Source organism: Pseudophryne corroboree, chromosome 9 (genome assembly GCF_028390025.1).
Source record: "Pseudophryne corroboree isolate aPseCor3 chromosome 9, aPseCor3.hap2, whole genome shotgun sequence".
In the NCBI taxonomy this organism is placed as follows: domain Eukaryota; kingdom Metazoa; phylum Chordata; class Amphibia; order Anura; family Myobatrachidae; genus Pseudophryne; species Pseudophryne corroboree.
In genome coordinates this window covers 468537678-468553740 of record NC_086452.1, presented here as the reverse complement: position 1 = coordinate 468553740, position 16063 = coordinate 468537678, and the positions used below count along the sequence as shown (strand labels likewise).

Genomic DNA, 16063 nt, shown 5'->3' with positions numbered 1-16063 from the left:
ATGCCTCTAGAACCACCGACAAGCCCCAAGGAGCCACAGGTGGGACATAGGGAGGTTGAATCCGTAAAACACCCTGAGTGAATGTATGAACATCAGGCAGAGTCGCAATTTTTCTCTGGAACCAAACCGACAAGGCAGAAATATGAACCTTGATGGAGGCCAGACGAAGGCCCAAGTCCAGGCCCTATTGTAGAAAGGCCAAAAGTTTGGCCGTACTAAACTTGTAAGTGTCATGATTGTTAGATGCGCACCAAGCAAAGTAAGAATTCCAGACCCTATGATAAATCCAAGCAGAATCCGGTTTCGGGCCTTCAACATGGTTTTAATGACCGCCTCAGAAAATCCTTTGGCCCTCAGAATGGAAGCTTCAAGAGCCACGCCGTCAAAGCCAGCTGGGCCAAATCCTGATATACACAGGGGCCCTGAACGAGGAGATCTGGTCGCTGCGGAAGTAGAAGGGGACGCTCTATTGAGAGACCCTGAAGGTCTGAAAACCAATGCCGTCAGGGCCACGCGGGAGCGATCAGAAGCATGAGTCCTCCTTCTTGTTTGAACTTCCTTATTCCTCTGGGCAGTAGTGACACCGGAGGGAACACGTATGGCAGCTGAAAGTTCAAAGGAATTGCCAGCGCGTCCACGAACGCTGCTTGAGGATCCCTTGTCCTTGCTCCGAAGACCGGAACCTTGTGATTGTGTCGAGACACTATCAGGTCCACATCTGGGAGGCCCCACTTGTCCACTAGGAGTTGAAATACTTCTGGATGGAGGCTCAACTCTCCGGCGTGTACGTCCTGATGACTGAGGAAGTCTGCTTCCCAGTTTAGTACCCCCGGAATGAACACCGCCGATATGGCTGGCAGATGACGTTCTGCCCACTGAAGAATCCTTGATACTTCCCTCATTGCCATGTGGCTTCGAGTGCCGCCTTGATGATTTATGTACGCCACTGTGGTGGTATTGTCCGACTGTACTTGAACCGGTCTGTTCTGTGTTAAATGCTGGGCCAGGTTCAGTGCATTGAACACTGCCCACAGTTCCAGAATGTTTATCGGGAGGAGAGACTCCTCCTTGGTCCACCGACCCTGAAGGGAGTGTTGCTCCAACACAGCGCCCCAACCTCTCAGACTGGCATCTGTCGTCAGAAGGACCCAGGTGGAGATCCAGAAAGGATGGCCCCTGCTCAATCGTCGGACCTGCAGCCACCAGCTCAGTGACAGACGGACCTCCTGAGACAAGGAGATCATGTGAGACCTGATCCGGTGAGGCAGGCCGTCCCACTTGGCCAGAATCAGTTTCTGCAGATGGCGGGAATGGAATTGAGCTTACTCCACCATGTCGAAAGCCAACACCATGAGACCTAGCACTTGCATCGCCGAAGTATCGACACTTTCGGACGAGATAGGAAGCATCGAATCCTGTCCTGAAGTTTCAGGACCTTCTCCTGAGACAAGAACAACCACTGGTTGTGAGTGTCCAACAACGCCCCCAGGTGCACCCTGCTCTGTGCACGGACCAGGGAAGATTTTTTCCAGTTGATGAGGCACCCGTGGGCTTGCAGAAACTGGAGCGTCAGATCCAGATGGCGTAGGAGAATTTCTGGGGAATTCGCCAGGATCAACAAGTCGTCCAGATACGGAAGGATCCTGACCCCTTGACGGCGGAGTACAGCCGTCATTACCGCCATGACCTTCGTGAAAACTCGCAGGGCCATGGTCAAACCAAAAGGTAAAGCCCGAAATTGGTAATGGAGGTTGCCAACAGCAAACCTCAGGTACTGCTGATGCGACATTGCAATAGGAATATGCAGGTAAGCATCCTGTATGTCCAGGGAGACCATATAATCCCCGGGTTCCAAGGCCAGAACAATAGAGCTAAGAGTTTCCATACGAAACTTGGAGGCTCTCACATATTTGTTCAAGGACTTGAGGTTGAGAATGGGCCGAGAGGACCCATTTGGTTTCGGGACTAGGAATAGCGGTGAATAGTACCCCTTGCCTCTCTGAGCCAGAGGCACCTGTACTGCCACTCCTGTGTCCAGGAGGGATTGCTTAATGTAATGAGAGGCTGTGACAATATACGAGAGACATTGTCTAGCATTATCAGAAAAGTTGGAAGGCAGCTCTGCTTCTACCTCCTGAGCCCACGCTTCAATAGCCTCTGCAGCCCATGTCGCTGCAATAGTGGGCCGATGCACAGCACCTGCTAGGGTGTAAATCACCTTTAAACAACCCTCCACACGCTTATCCGTCGGTTCTTTCAGAGACGTGATGGTAGTTACAGGCAGAGCTGAGGATACCACCAGTCGCGCCACTTGCAAATCCACTGGCGGAGGTGTTTCCCAATTCTTACTTAGCTCTGCCGCGAGAGGATAGCGAGCCAGCATCTTCTTATGAAGTGTGAATTTCTTTCCTGGATTTTCCGAGGATTCCTGACGTATGTCAACTAAATGGTAAGAGTGAGGTAAAACTTGTTTAACGACCTTCCGACATTTAAATCTGTCCGGTTTCTTAGGGGCAGCGTCAGGCTCTGGGTCATCAGTAAATTGAAGACTTAGCCTGATAGCCTCCAATAAGTCAGGAACATCCACCCGTGAGACCGATTCCCCATCAGAAGTATCTGGATCAGTGTCTGTGGGGTCAGTATACACGCCATCCTCATCAGACGAGGTGTCAGGGACGTGGGTGGATTGTGAGGAAGTAATGGCCCGCTTAGAGGACCCCTTGGTTTTGGGCGAACGAGGGTTAGATTTCTGTTTAGTCAGTGATTGGTTCAATTGCTGTAACTGAGTGGACAGGTGATTAACCGCAGGGACCATAAGCGGTTGTACCGGCACATGAGGTCCCATAGGGAGCGTAAGTTTAGTTACCGGCGTACTTAATAACATGGAGAAAGTAGCCCAAGGTGGGTAATTTTGAACCCTCGTTGCTACGGTCCCACTGGGGGGTAAGGAACCCCCAGAACCTGAACCCTCTGCTGCTATGTTTTCCTCTAACGTGTCTGCAGCATCACCACCACGCAATGTGGGATCAGCCCCAGCTCCGTCGCCCCTTGTAGCTGACATAACTGAAAGCTCAATCTATGGGCAACCCAGTACAATAACAGCAGCACAACACTTGACAAGAACCCCCTGTGTAGTGTATTAGCACAAACAGAGAAATCAAGAGGTATATGGTGACTGAAAATCACAGAGAAAAATACACACTGAGTATATCTTGTGAAACACCTATATTAAATAATAACCCTGATGCACTGTGCCCCCTCAGGGTACAGAATATAGGGATGGCAATCTGAGTGAGATACACGAAATGGAGGTCACACAGCAGCTATATGCACACACACATAGTCACATGTACAATGCAGAAATTATGACATGCAATAAAACTGCGCTGGACTAGCAATACAGAGTAATACTAAGTATAGCTATACAATCAATAGATATATCAATGCACAGTAAATACTGGATATATATCACAGGGTACTTGTACTATATAACACTGTCAGCAGACATGTAGAATACTTAAGTGTCCTGTAAAATGCACAGCGCTGACATGCAGGCGGCTTTACAGAGGAGGATTTGCCCAAACAGTCCCAGGATCAGCTCAGCTTGTCCTAATGGCGCCCAAACACTGACAGGGAGTGAGGCAATGAGAGAGATGCAGCTCCAGGGCGGGAACATTTACTCTGGGGCTGGGGGAGGGGCAAGAGGTCAAAGCCTTATCCCCTTGCTGGACTTCACCACTGGGTACTGTGGGCTTATAAAATGAGATTTTACTTACCGATAAATCTATTTCTCATAGTCCGTAGTGGATGCTGGGGACTCCGTCAGGACCATGGGGAATAGCGGCTCCGCAGGAGACAGGGCACAAAAGCAAGCTTTTAGGATCACATGGTGTGTACTGGCTCCTCCCCCTATGACCCTCCCCCAAGCCTCAGTTAGGTACTGTGCCCGGACGAGCGTACACAATAAGGAAGGATCTTGAATCCCGGGTAAGACTCATACCAGCCACACCAATCACACCGTACAACTTGTGATCTGAACCCAGTTAACAGTATGATAACAAAGAAGTAGCCTCTAAAAAAAGATGGCTCACAACAATAATAACCCGATTTTTGTAACAATAACTATGTACAAGTAATGCAGACAATCCGCACTTGGGATGGGCGCCCAGCATCCACTACGGACTATGAGAAATAGATTTATCGGTAAGTAAAATCTCATTTTCTCTAACGTCCTAGTGGATGCTGGGGACTCCGTCAGGACCATGGGGATTATACCAAAGCTCCCAAACGGGCGGGAGAGTGCGGATGACTCTGCAGCACCGAATGAGAGAACTCCAGGTCCTCCTCAGCCAGGGTATCAAATTTGTAGAATTTTACAAACGTGTTCCCCCCTGACCACGTAGCTGCTCGGCAAAGTTGTAAAGCCGAGACCCCTCGGGCAGCCGCCCAAGATGAGCCCACCTTCCTTGTGGAATGGGCATTTACAGATTTTGGCTGTGGCAGGCCTGCCACAGAATGTGCAAGCTGAATTGTACTACAAATCCAACGAGCAATAGTCTGCTTAGAAGCAGGAGCACCCAGCTTTTTGGGTGCATACAATATAAACAGCAAGTCAGACTTTCTGACTCCAGCCGTCCCGGAATTATATATATATATATATATATATATATATATATATATATTTTCAGGGCCCTGACAACGTCTAGCAACTTGGAGTCCTCCAAGTCCCTAGTAGCCGCAGGCACCACAATAGGTTGTTTCAGGTGAAACGCTGACACCACCTTAGGAAGAAACTGGGGACGAGTCCGCAGTTCTGCCCTGTCCGAATGGAAAATCAAATATGGGCTTTTGTAAGACAAAGCCGCCAATTTAACACTCGCCTGGCCGAGGCCAGGGCCAACAGCATGGTCACTTTCCATGTGAGATATTTCAAATCCACAGATTTGAGCGGTTCAAACCAATATGATTTGAGGAATCCCAACACTACGTTGAGATCCCACGGTGCCACTGGAGGCACAAAAGGGGCTGTATATGCAATACTCCCTTGACAAATGTCTGGACTTCAGGAACTGAAGCCAATTCTTTCTGGAAGAAAATCTACAGGGCCGAAACTTGAACCTTAATGGACCCCAATTTGAGGCTCATAGACACTCCTGTTTGCAGGAAGTGCAGAAATCGACCTAGTTGAAATTTCTTCGTGGGGCCTTCCTGGCCTCACCCACGCAACATATTTTCACCACATGTGGTGATAACGTTGTGCGGTCACCTCCTTCCTGGCTTTGACCAGGGTAGGTATGACCTCTTCCGGAATGCCTTTTCCCTTAGGATCCGGCGTTCAACCGCCATGCCGTCAAACGCAGCCGCGGTAAGTCTTGGAACAGACATGGTACTTGCTGAAGCAAGTCCCTTCTTAGCTCCCGAGGCCATTAGTCCTCTGTGAGCATCTCTTGAAATTCCGGGTACCAAGTCCCTCTTGGCCAATCCGGAGCCACGAGTATAGTTCTTACTCCTCTACGTCTTATAATTCTCAATACCTTGGTTATGAGAAGCAGAGGAGGGAACACATACACCGACTGTTACACCCGCGGTGTTACCAGGACATCCACAGCTATCGCCTGAAGGTCTCGTGACCTGGCGCAATACCTGTCCCGTTTTTTGTTCGGGCGGGATGCCATCATGTCCACCTTTGGTCTTTCCCAACGGTTCACAATCATGCGGAAAACTTCCCGATAAAGTTCCCACTCTCCCGGGTGGAGGTCGTGCCTGCTGAGGAAGTCTGCTTCCCAGTCGTCCACTCCCGGAATGAATACTGCTGACAGTGCTATCACATGATTTTCCGCCTAGCGAAAAATCCTTGCAGTTTTGCCACTGCCCTCCTGCTTCTTGTGCCGCCCTTTCTGTTTACGTGGGCGACTGCCGTGATGTTATCCCACTGGATCAATACCGGCTGACCTTGAAGCAGAGGTCTTGCTAAGTTTAGAGCATTATAAATTTGCTCTTAGCTCCAGTATATTTATGTGGAGAGAATTCTCCAGACTTGATCACACTCCCTGGAAATTTTTTCCCTGTGTGACTGCTCTCCAGGCTGGCCTCCGTGGTCACCAGCACCCAATCCTGAATGCCGAATCTGCGGCCCTCTAGAAGATGAGCACTCTGTAATCACCACAGGAGAGACACCCTTGTCCTTGGATATAGGGTTATCCGCTGATGCATCTGAAGATGCGATCCGGACCATTTGTCCAGCAGATCCCACTGAAGAGTTCTTGCGTGAAATCTGCCGAATGGAATCGCTTCGTAATAAGCCACCATTTTTACCAGGACTCTTGTGCAATGATGCACTGACACTTTTCCTGGTTTTAGGAGGATCCCGATTAGCTCGGATAACTCCCTGGCTTTCTCCTCTGGGAGAAACACCTTTTTCTGGACTGTGTCCAGAATCATCCCTAGGACCAGCAGACGTGTCGTCGGAACAACTGCGGTTTTGGAATATTTAGAATCCACCCGTGTTGTCGTAGAACTACTTGAGATAGTGCTACTCCGACCTCCAACTGTTCTCTGGACCTTGTTCTTATCAGGAAGTCGTCCATTTTCTTTGAAGACGAATCCTCATTTCGGTCATTACCTTGGTAAGGACCCGGGGTGCCTTGGACAATCCAACGGCATCGTCTGAAACTGATAGTGACAGTTCTGTACCACGAACCTGAGGTACCCTCGGTGAGAAAGGCAAATTTTTGGGACATGGAGGTAAGCATCCCTGATGTCCCGGGACACCATATAGTCCCCTTCTTCCCGGTTCGCTATCACTGCTCTGAGTGACTCCATCTGGATTTGAACTTTTGTAAGTGTTCAAATATTTCAGATTTAGAATAGGTCTCACCTAGCCTTCTGGCTTCAGTACCACCATATAGTGTGGAATAATACCCCTTTCCTTGTTGTAGGAGGGGTACTTTGATTATCACCTGCTGGGAATACAGCTTGTGAATTGTTTTCAATACTGCCTCCCTGTCGGAGGGAGACATTGGTACAGCAGACTACAGGAACCTGCGAGGGGGAAACGTCTCGACATTCCAATCTGTACCCCTTGGATACTACTTGTAGGATCCAGGGGTCCTGTACGGTCCCAGCGTCATGCTGAGAACTTGGTAGAAGCGTTGGAGGGCTTCTGTTCCTGGGAATGGGCTGCCTGCTGCAGTCTTCTTCCCTTTCCTCTATCCCTGGGCAGATATGACTCTTATAGGGACGAAAGGACTGAGGCTGAAAAGACGGTGTCTTTTTCTGCAGAGATGTGACTTAGGGTAAAAAACGGTGGATTTTCCAGCAGTTGCCGTGACCACCAGGTCCCATGGACCGACCCCAAATAACTCCTCCCCTTTATACGGCAATACATCTTTGTGCCGTTTGGAATCTGCATCACCTGACCACTGTCGTGTCCATAAACATCTTCTTGCAGATATGGACATCGCATTTACTCTTGATGCCAGAGTGCAAATATCCCTCTGCGCATCTCGCATATATAGAAATGCATCCTTTAAATGCTCTATAGTCAATAAAATACTGTCCCTGTCAAGGGTATCAATATTTTTAGTCAGGGAATCCGACCAAGCCACCTCAGCTCTGCACATCCAGGCTGAGGCGATCGCTGGTCGCAGTATAACACCAGCATGTGTGTGTATACTTTTTAGGATATTTTCCAGCCTCCTATCAGCTGGCTCCTTAAGTACGGCCCTATCTGTAGATGGTACCGCCACTTGTTCTGATAAGCATGTGAGCGCCTTATCCACCCTAAGGGGTGTTTCCCAACGCGCCCTAACTTCTGGCGGGAAAGGGTATACCGCCAATAATTTTTTATCGGGGGAAACCCACGCATCATCACACACTTCATTTAATTTATCTGATTCAGGAAAAACTACAGGTAGTTTTTTCACATCCCACATAATACCCTTTTTTGTGGTACTTGTAGTATCAGAAATATGTAACACCTCCTTCATTGCCCTTAACGTGTGGCCCTAAAGGAAAATACGTTTGTTTCTTCACCGTCGACACTGAAATCAGTGTCCGTGTCTGGGTCTGTGTCGACCGACTGAGGTAAATGGGCGTTTTACAGCCCCTGACAGTGTTTGAGACGCCTGAGCAGGTACTAATTTGTTCGCCGGCCGTCTCATGTCGTCAACCGGCTTGCAGCGTGTTGACATTATCACGTAATTCCATAAATAAGCCATCCATTCCGGTGTCGACTCCCTAGAGAGTGACATCACCATTACAGGCAATTTGCTCCGCCTCCTCACCAACATTTTCCTCATACATGTCGACACACACGTACCGACATACAGCACACACATAGGGAATGCTCTGATAGAGGACAGGACCCACTAGCCCTTTGGGGAGACAGAGGGAGAGTTTGCCAGCACACACCAAAACGCTATAATTATATAGGGACAACCTTTATATAAGTGTTCCTCCCTTATAGCATTTAATATATATTCATATCGCCAAATCAGTGCCCCCCCTCTCTGTTTTAACCCTGTTTCTGTAGTGCAGTGCAGGGGAGAGCATGGGAGCCTTCCCACCAGCATTTCTGTGAGGGAAAATGGCGCTGTGTGCTGAGGAGAATAGGCCCCGCCCCCTTTTCGGCGGGCTTCTTCTCCGGAGTTTGTGATATCTGGCAGGGGTTAAATACATCCATATAGCCTCAAGGGCTATATGTGATGTATTTTTCGCCATACAGGTATTATACATTGCTGCCCAGGGTGCCCCCCCCCCCGCGCCCTGCACCCTCCGTGACCGCTGTGTGAAGTGTGCTGACAACAATGGCGCACAGCTGCAGTGCTGTGCGCTACCTGATGAAGACTGAAAGTCTTCTGCCGCCTGGTTCCGGACCTCTTCAATCTTCAGCATCTGCAAGGGGGGTCGGCGGCGCGGCTCCGGGACGAACCCCAGGGCGAGACCTGTGTTCCGACTCCCTCTGGAGCTAATGGTGTCCAGTAGCCTAAGAAGCCAATCCATCCTGCACGCAGGTGAGTTCACTTCTCTCCCCTAAGTCCCTCGATGCAGTGAGCCTGTTGCCAGCAGGACTCACTGAAAATAAGAAACCTAAAAACTTTTTCTAAGCAACTCTTTAAGAGAGCCACCTAGATTGCACCCTGCTCGGACGGGCACAAAAACCTAACTGAGGCTTGGAGGAGGGTCATAGGGGGAGGAGCCAGTACACACCATGTGATCCTAAAAGCTTGCTTTTGTGCCCTGTCTCCTGCGGAGCCGCTATTCCCCATGGTCCTGACGGAGTCCCCAGCATCCACTAGGACGTTAGAGAAAACCGGTTTATGACAGGAAACCGACCTATGCCCTTGCCCTGGTGGTCTAGTGGGGTCCCTGTACTACCACAGTGACCACACCGGCCGCGCCGGATTGCGGTTTCTAGCGGGTCCCACCTGGGGGACCCACTTACCTCCTCCCAAAGTGTGGCCACGCGATCCTGGAGAGCTGCGGCGGGGTGTGTGACTGACTGAAGCGAACCGGAGCCTCCGCTATAAGTACCCGGCAACCAGGGCGCGGGAGTATACAGCGCCGCTGGGGGAGGTGATGGAGCTGCAGCAGGAAATGTCTGACTGACATCTAACACTCACAGTGTCTCTGCTGTAGCCCTTGAAGTCTTCAAAGTTCACTTAAGAAAGCTCTTCTGAGGGCTGCTGGAGCAGCCCCCCTGTTGTATGCCTGCACTGCATGGCACCAACTACAAAACTGAGCTCCTGTGCACGGAGGCGGGGTTATAGAGGAGGCGGCGCTATGCATTCTGGGAACAGTCAAAGCTTTTAGCCTGTTGGTGCCTCGGATCAAGAGCCTACTCTACACCCTGATGTTATTCCCTGTGGAACCCAGTGTACCCTGCAGCAGAAATAAAGTTTTAAAAGTAAACCCTGATGTAACACAGTCCTCTGTAGAAGATTGTAATGTATGTAACTGATATAGGCCCTACACACTTAGCGATTTCACTTAAAGATACGAACGAGATATTGTTCATATCTTTAAGTGTGTATGTACCAACGATGAACGATGCGCTGCCCCGCGCTCATTCATCGTTGGTGTCGACTCGTTTAAACATGCAATCTCATCCATATTAGCATGCAGTGCTATGGAGCCAGGTGACGGAGGGAGTGAAGAAACTTCACTCCCCCCCGCCGCCAGGTCACCCATATCGGACGTCGGGCACCTTGGCAGCCAATCGCTAGGTGTGTAGGGCCCATTAGTTATCATTCAGCTAATCTTACATCAGTGATACCTGCTACACTTCAGGGCCAAATGAGCGGCCTTCTAGCCTCCAAAACGACCCCCCCCCCCCCCCTTGTCTTCAATAATAAGATAAATCAATACAGTTGATCAGCAAAAGAGACATCTCTCTGTAATAAAGTATCAGAGGGAATTTTCAAATGTTTATAGTAGTTTGAGCAAGGGATTGAAGGGGGCCTTTCCAGTTGCCAGGCCGGGCTGTAGAATGGCAAAACCCTGCCTTGGATAGGGATCAAAATATACAGCTCCATCTATACAATATAAAGAAAAGCAATGTATATAGTAAAGGTTGCAGGAGTGCGTGCCAAGCCAGTACATTTGTCAACATGGGGTATACCACTTTTAATGCTGGTCATGTACCAGACCAACTCTGATTCACCCATCCAACTAGTCGGCTGGTTGGAATGAAAATCTGGCAATGTATGGAAGCAAGTGACAATTAGCGACTAGTTGGACGGTTGTATGAGAGCCGGTCTATGATTCATCCTTTTACCTATCCTACCAGTAAGACCTCATTAAGGAGATCCTTTGTGTATAGTCTTCTAGCTGACCCCAGCAATGACCTTGCAGATCTCCCATGTGGCTTGTATTGTCATTAGAAGCAGATCATTATATACATTGTGATATAATGTTCCTGTATCACTCCATCAGTGTTACCAAGTGCAAACCACACCATATAAATATCATTATTGTATCTATTATTCTACATTCTGCATTGTGTTGTTATTTACTGGATTATTCTTGCATTGGGTCCATCTGTCAGAGATCAGAGAGCTCAGGGCTTTCTAATTGGTGACGGAAGGTAATCTTCTGCTAATCCTCATCATTTTGTAGACTATTTCTGTGTGATCACCTAGCACTGCAGCAGAAATCGCCGTGAAGCCAGGTAGAGAACGGTGAGTACCAGATCCACACTCTTCTCCTGTTATCTGCAATTTAGCAAAAAGATGAAAAACCCATGGCACGTGTTCAATATATATTGCTAGTGTTGCTTTAGATACTAATAATGAGTATAATAGTAATAATACATAATATTATTAACGTGCAGCACTAATAGGAATAATTAGCAATTTGTTGTAAGTAACGTCTGTCTGTTTTTGCCCAGTTTTGTTCTATTACTGTTGTTCTAATTGTAAAGCGCAACGGAATATGCTGCGCTATATAAGAAACTGTTAATAAATAATAATGTATTAGTCTTCATTAAGCATTTAGTGCATTTCTCCTTTGTGGACAGGATTTATAGTATTACACTGCTGTGATTTATTGTTATAATGAGAGTCATTTAAGTTATATCTGTAGGCATAAATATCTGCACCTTGCGGACATTAGAGCGTCAGCTCCCCATTCCAATATTCCTGCTGCTGATTCAGTACTTGAACTTTTGGTTTTAAGAAAAAACTGAGCTCATGGCAGAGGCATCACTTTCTACCAGGAACCGATCTTTCTGCATCCACATCAAGGCTATTACACAAGAGTACCTAGGATCAAGAGCTTGCAATCTTCCACAAATGTAACTGAGATGGAATGACCGCTGATTCTAGCAGAGAATGAAAATGCTAGAGGAATATGTACACTGAAATCTGCAGGAATTCCAACAGTGCCCAAATTGTTTCCTTCAGTCTTTAGTTGCTATCAATATACAGTATACTGTTAGTGGAGGATTAGCAAAACCATACAGTATATATTCAATAGGTGAAAATGGCACCCTCACATATTGCATTGTTACAAATAATTCCACCTATAATATGCTAGACAAAACTCATTCTAAAGAAAGCAAAACACGTTATTATATATAATATAATATAAAATATTTAGCAAATATCTTTGTACAAAACACCATATGCTTCGACTGAAGCTTTTGCGTTACACATAAGTCGCTTGTCTTTATCAGGGAGGAAGAAAGGGAAAATAAACACAGGTTCTTCATCCACTTAACGCTCAGCATTATCCTCTCAGCCGTATGGTGACATCTCAACTGTGACAGATTACGTAGGTCCAATTATCCTGCCAAATCCAAAGCCCTCGCGACCTTTGATGATCAGATAAATCGCAGTAATGGAATTTAACAGAGTACAATATTTAAGTACTGAGAGCGGAGATCACTAAAAACATTTCCTACAGGTACAATAGTTGGATTAGAAAAGAAAAAACAACAATCCAGTAAGTGAACTAATTTAAAGTAAAAATAGCTGAATATCAAAACTGAGTTTCGGAGAAAGGTATTAAATCAGTGTTTCTCGAACTCGGTCCTCAAGGCACATTTAAAGTACTGTTGTTAGTGGTATGCATGCTTGAGCACAGATGGTTAAATCAAAATAACTGAGGCACTGCACTTATTATAATAGCCACCTGTGCTTAAGCACGGCTGGCCACAAAACCAGGACTGTTATAAACTTTGGGGGTCATTCTGAGTTGATCGCTTGCTAGCTACTTTTAGCAGGGGGAGTGTATTTTTGCTTTGCAAGGGTGCGAATGCCTGTGCAGCCGCACTCTGCAAAAACATTTTGTGCAGTTTCTGAGTAGCTCTGGACTTACTCAGCGCTAGCGATCACTTCAGTCTTTTTGGTGCCGGAATTGAGGTCAGACACCCGCCCTGCAAACTCCCGGACACGCCTGCGTTTTTCCTACCACTCCCAGAAAACGGTCAGTTGGCACCCATAAACGCCCTCTTTCTGTCAATCTCCTTGCGATCGACCGTGCAAATGGATTCCTCGCTAGATTCAGTGCACAGCAGTGATGCTCTTTGTACCCGTATGGCGCATGTGCGCATTGCGTCGCATGCGCATGAGCAGTTTTGCCGTTTTTTAACCTGATCGCTGCGCATCGAAAATCCATAGCGAGCGATCAACTCGGAATGACCCCCTCTATCCGCTGATAAAAATCCTGGACTTTTGCACATGAACAAGCAAAACCCAGGATTTTGGTCAGTGGAAAAAGAGATGTCCCAGGTTCCGGACCCTGGTCCCAACCAGGGTCACGGAGCTGAGACCGAGGAATTTGCTGTGTTGATAGACCCGTCAATTTCCCGGTCGCAGTGGAAAAGAGGTATAAATGTGCCGTCAGGACCCCTGTCTCACACTATTAACCATGGATATAGTTCTTTTATATATATATATATATATATATATATATATATATAAAAAAAAAAGTAAAAAATTAAAATTAAAAGACTAAAATTAATAATAACAATTAAAAAAAAAAAAAAGTAAATAAAATGACCATAAAACTATTTCCTAGATTTCCACAATGTGTGACCCTGGCTGGCCTATGGTGAATTTATCCCTTGTAATTTTTGAGAGATTACCTCCAATACGGTTACAGTACCTTGAGATATTTCAGATATGACTCTCAAGCGACATCTAGAGTCTGAAAGAGAGAATACACGCTTGATATTCAAATAACATGTGGTTTGCATTATCCCATCAAACCCACATCTTCTGTCCATGAAATATTATTTGCGTTAATAATCTAACTGGAACAAAGCACTGAACGGACTTTATTTACGATCTGTTGTTCAAAGTTTAGCTATGTGACAGCTTAGTTGGCGTAGTGGCTAGTATTACTACCTCACAGCACTGAGGTCTTGGGTTATATTCTCACAAAAAGCACATCAGTAGACCATCGACGGTCGCCATGCACGGCTGTCAGAAGTAATATGCTAGAGCCATTCTTACTGCAGAGCGTTTCGCCTGCGGAGCTCATTAAGCTTACTGCTCACTGTGATACCACCAGGGAAAGCAAGGCCCAGATTAGCCGTGGTGGCAGTGACTTGCGGCCCAACAGATCCCACAGCAGCTGATACCCTACCCCCTCGCTAGTTACACCCCTGGTCTGCCTATATGGAAACTGTCACCATTACAATCCTCACTATGACAGATGTTAGGACATTGGGGGTCATTCTGAATTGATCACTAGCTGCATTTGTTCGCAGCGCAGCGATCAGGCTAAAAAACAGCAGTTCTGCGCATGCATATGCGGTGCAATGCGCACGCACTATGTACGGGCACAACGAACGATGCAGTTTTGCACAGGGTCTAGCGATGCATTTCAGTCGCACTGGTTGCCGCAGAGTAATTGACATGAAGTGAGCGTTTCTGGACGGCAACTGACCATTTTCAGGGAGTGCTTGGAAAAACACAGGCGTGCCAGGGAAAACGCAGGCGTGTCTGGGCGAATGCTTGGCGGGTTTGTGACGTCACATCCGGAACTGAATAGGCTGAAGTGATCGCAAGCGCTGAGTAGGTTTTGAGCTACTCTGAAACTACATAAAAAATTTTTGCAGGCGCTCTGCGAAACAAACGTTCGCACTTCTGCTAAGCTAAAATACACTCCCAGTGGGCGGTGGCATAGCGTTTGCACGGCTGCTAAAAACTGATAGCGAGCGATCAACTCGGAATGACCACCATTATTGTACACTAGGTGCTTCATCGCGCCCTACGGGCGCTCTTCACACCGTCGCAAGGGGCTACGCCCCCTTAACCCTTGCATGCCTTTCTGGGGTTTAATATTTGTATTATATGGAGTATTACCTGCATTCCTTTGTTAGTGGTTAAATATTGCACAATGAAAGGGCGTGCGATAGTGAAGGAGGCGCAGCCCCTTGCGATGGCGTGAACAGCACCTGCAGGGCACGATGTACAGAATGTAGCGGGTGCGGGGGGGACTGCGGATGGTGTCTGTAGATGCTGCGGGTGGAGGGGAGGCAGAAGTGGGGGTGGGGCCCGGATGGGGAAGGTTCGGGAGGTGCTGCGCGTGGGGGAGGGGCAGAGGAGTGGGGGATGCAGATGGGGGAGGGGTCCGGAGGCACTGCAGGTGGGGGAGGGGCAGGGGTGCCACGGGTGGGAGAGGGGCAGGTGTGGGGATGTTGTGGATGGGTGAAGGGTTCCGGAGGTGCTGTGGGATGGGTGTGCCGGGGGTTGGGTAGGGGACCGCAGGCACCATGGGTAGGGTAGGGGCAGGTACGGGTGTTGCAGTGGATGGGAAAGGAGGTCCGGAGGTACTGCAGGTGGTGGAGGGGCAGGTGCGGGGGTGCCATTGGTGGGGGAGGGGTGGGTGAGGGGGGGACCGTTGATGGAGGAGGGTGTCTGCAGATGCTGCGGGTGGAGGGGGGCAGGTTTGGGGGGAGACGTATAAGGGGGGTGAATGGTGGAAGGGGCCTGGAGGTGCTGTGGGTGGTGAAGGGGTGGAGGAGTGGGAGCCACGGGTGGTGTAGGGGGTCTGGAGGCACAGCATGTGGGGGAGGGGTGGAGTGCCGCATGTGGTGGAGGGGAAGGTGCGGAGGTGTAGTGCATTGGGGAGAGGTCTGGAGGCGCTGCGGGTACTGTACATGCCATAAAAGGTAGTTGGAGGGTATGCAGTAACAGGGCCAGGACAGGGGTGACAGGGTCAGTACAGGGTTGACGGGGCCAGGACAGGGGTGACGGTGCCAGGACAGGGGTGACGGGGCCAGGACAGGGGTGACAGGGCCAGGACAGAAATGATAGGGACAGGATAGGGGTGACAGGGCCAGGGTAGGGGCGGCAGGACCAGGACAGGGGTGACGGGGCCAGTATAGGGTTGACAGGGCAAGCACAGGGGTGACAGGGCCAGGATAGGGGTAACAGGGCCAGCATAGGGGTGACAGGGCCAGGATAAGGGTGAAAGGGCCAGGATAAGGGTGAAAGGGCCAGAATAAGGGTGGCAGGGCAAGGCCAGGGGTGACAGGGACATGACAGAACACAGGGCACGGGAGAGATTGGTATTAGGGACAAAACAGTGGTGACAGACAGATGTGTTTTAC

General features: G+C 48.6%; 1 protein-coding gene across 4 annotated transcripts in view; it reads left to right on the top strand.

Moving 5' to 3' along the window:
* Positions 1-16063, top strand: part of PDE6H (phosphodiesterase 6H) — a 78251-nt gene that overhangs the window by 41513 nt on the left and 20675 nt on the right. Inside the window, exon 1 of one of the 4 annotated variants that reach the window (XM_063941341.1) lies at positions 11108-11180. The exons of the other annotated variants lie outside the window; for them this stretch is intronic. The gene's annotated coding sequence lies outside the window, so the exon portion shown is untranslated. Of the gene's footprint in view, positions 1-11107; positions 11181-16063 lie in introns of those variants that run through there. 4 annotated transcript variants of the gene reach the window in all.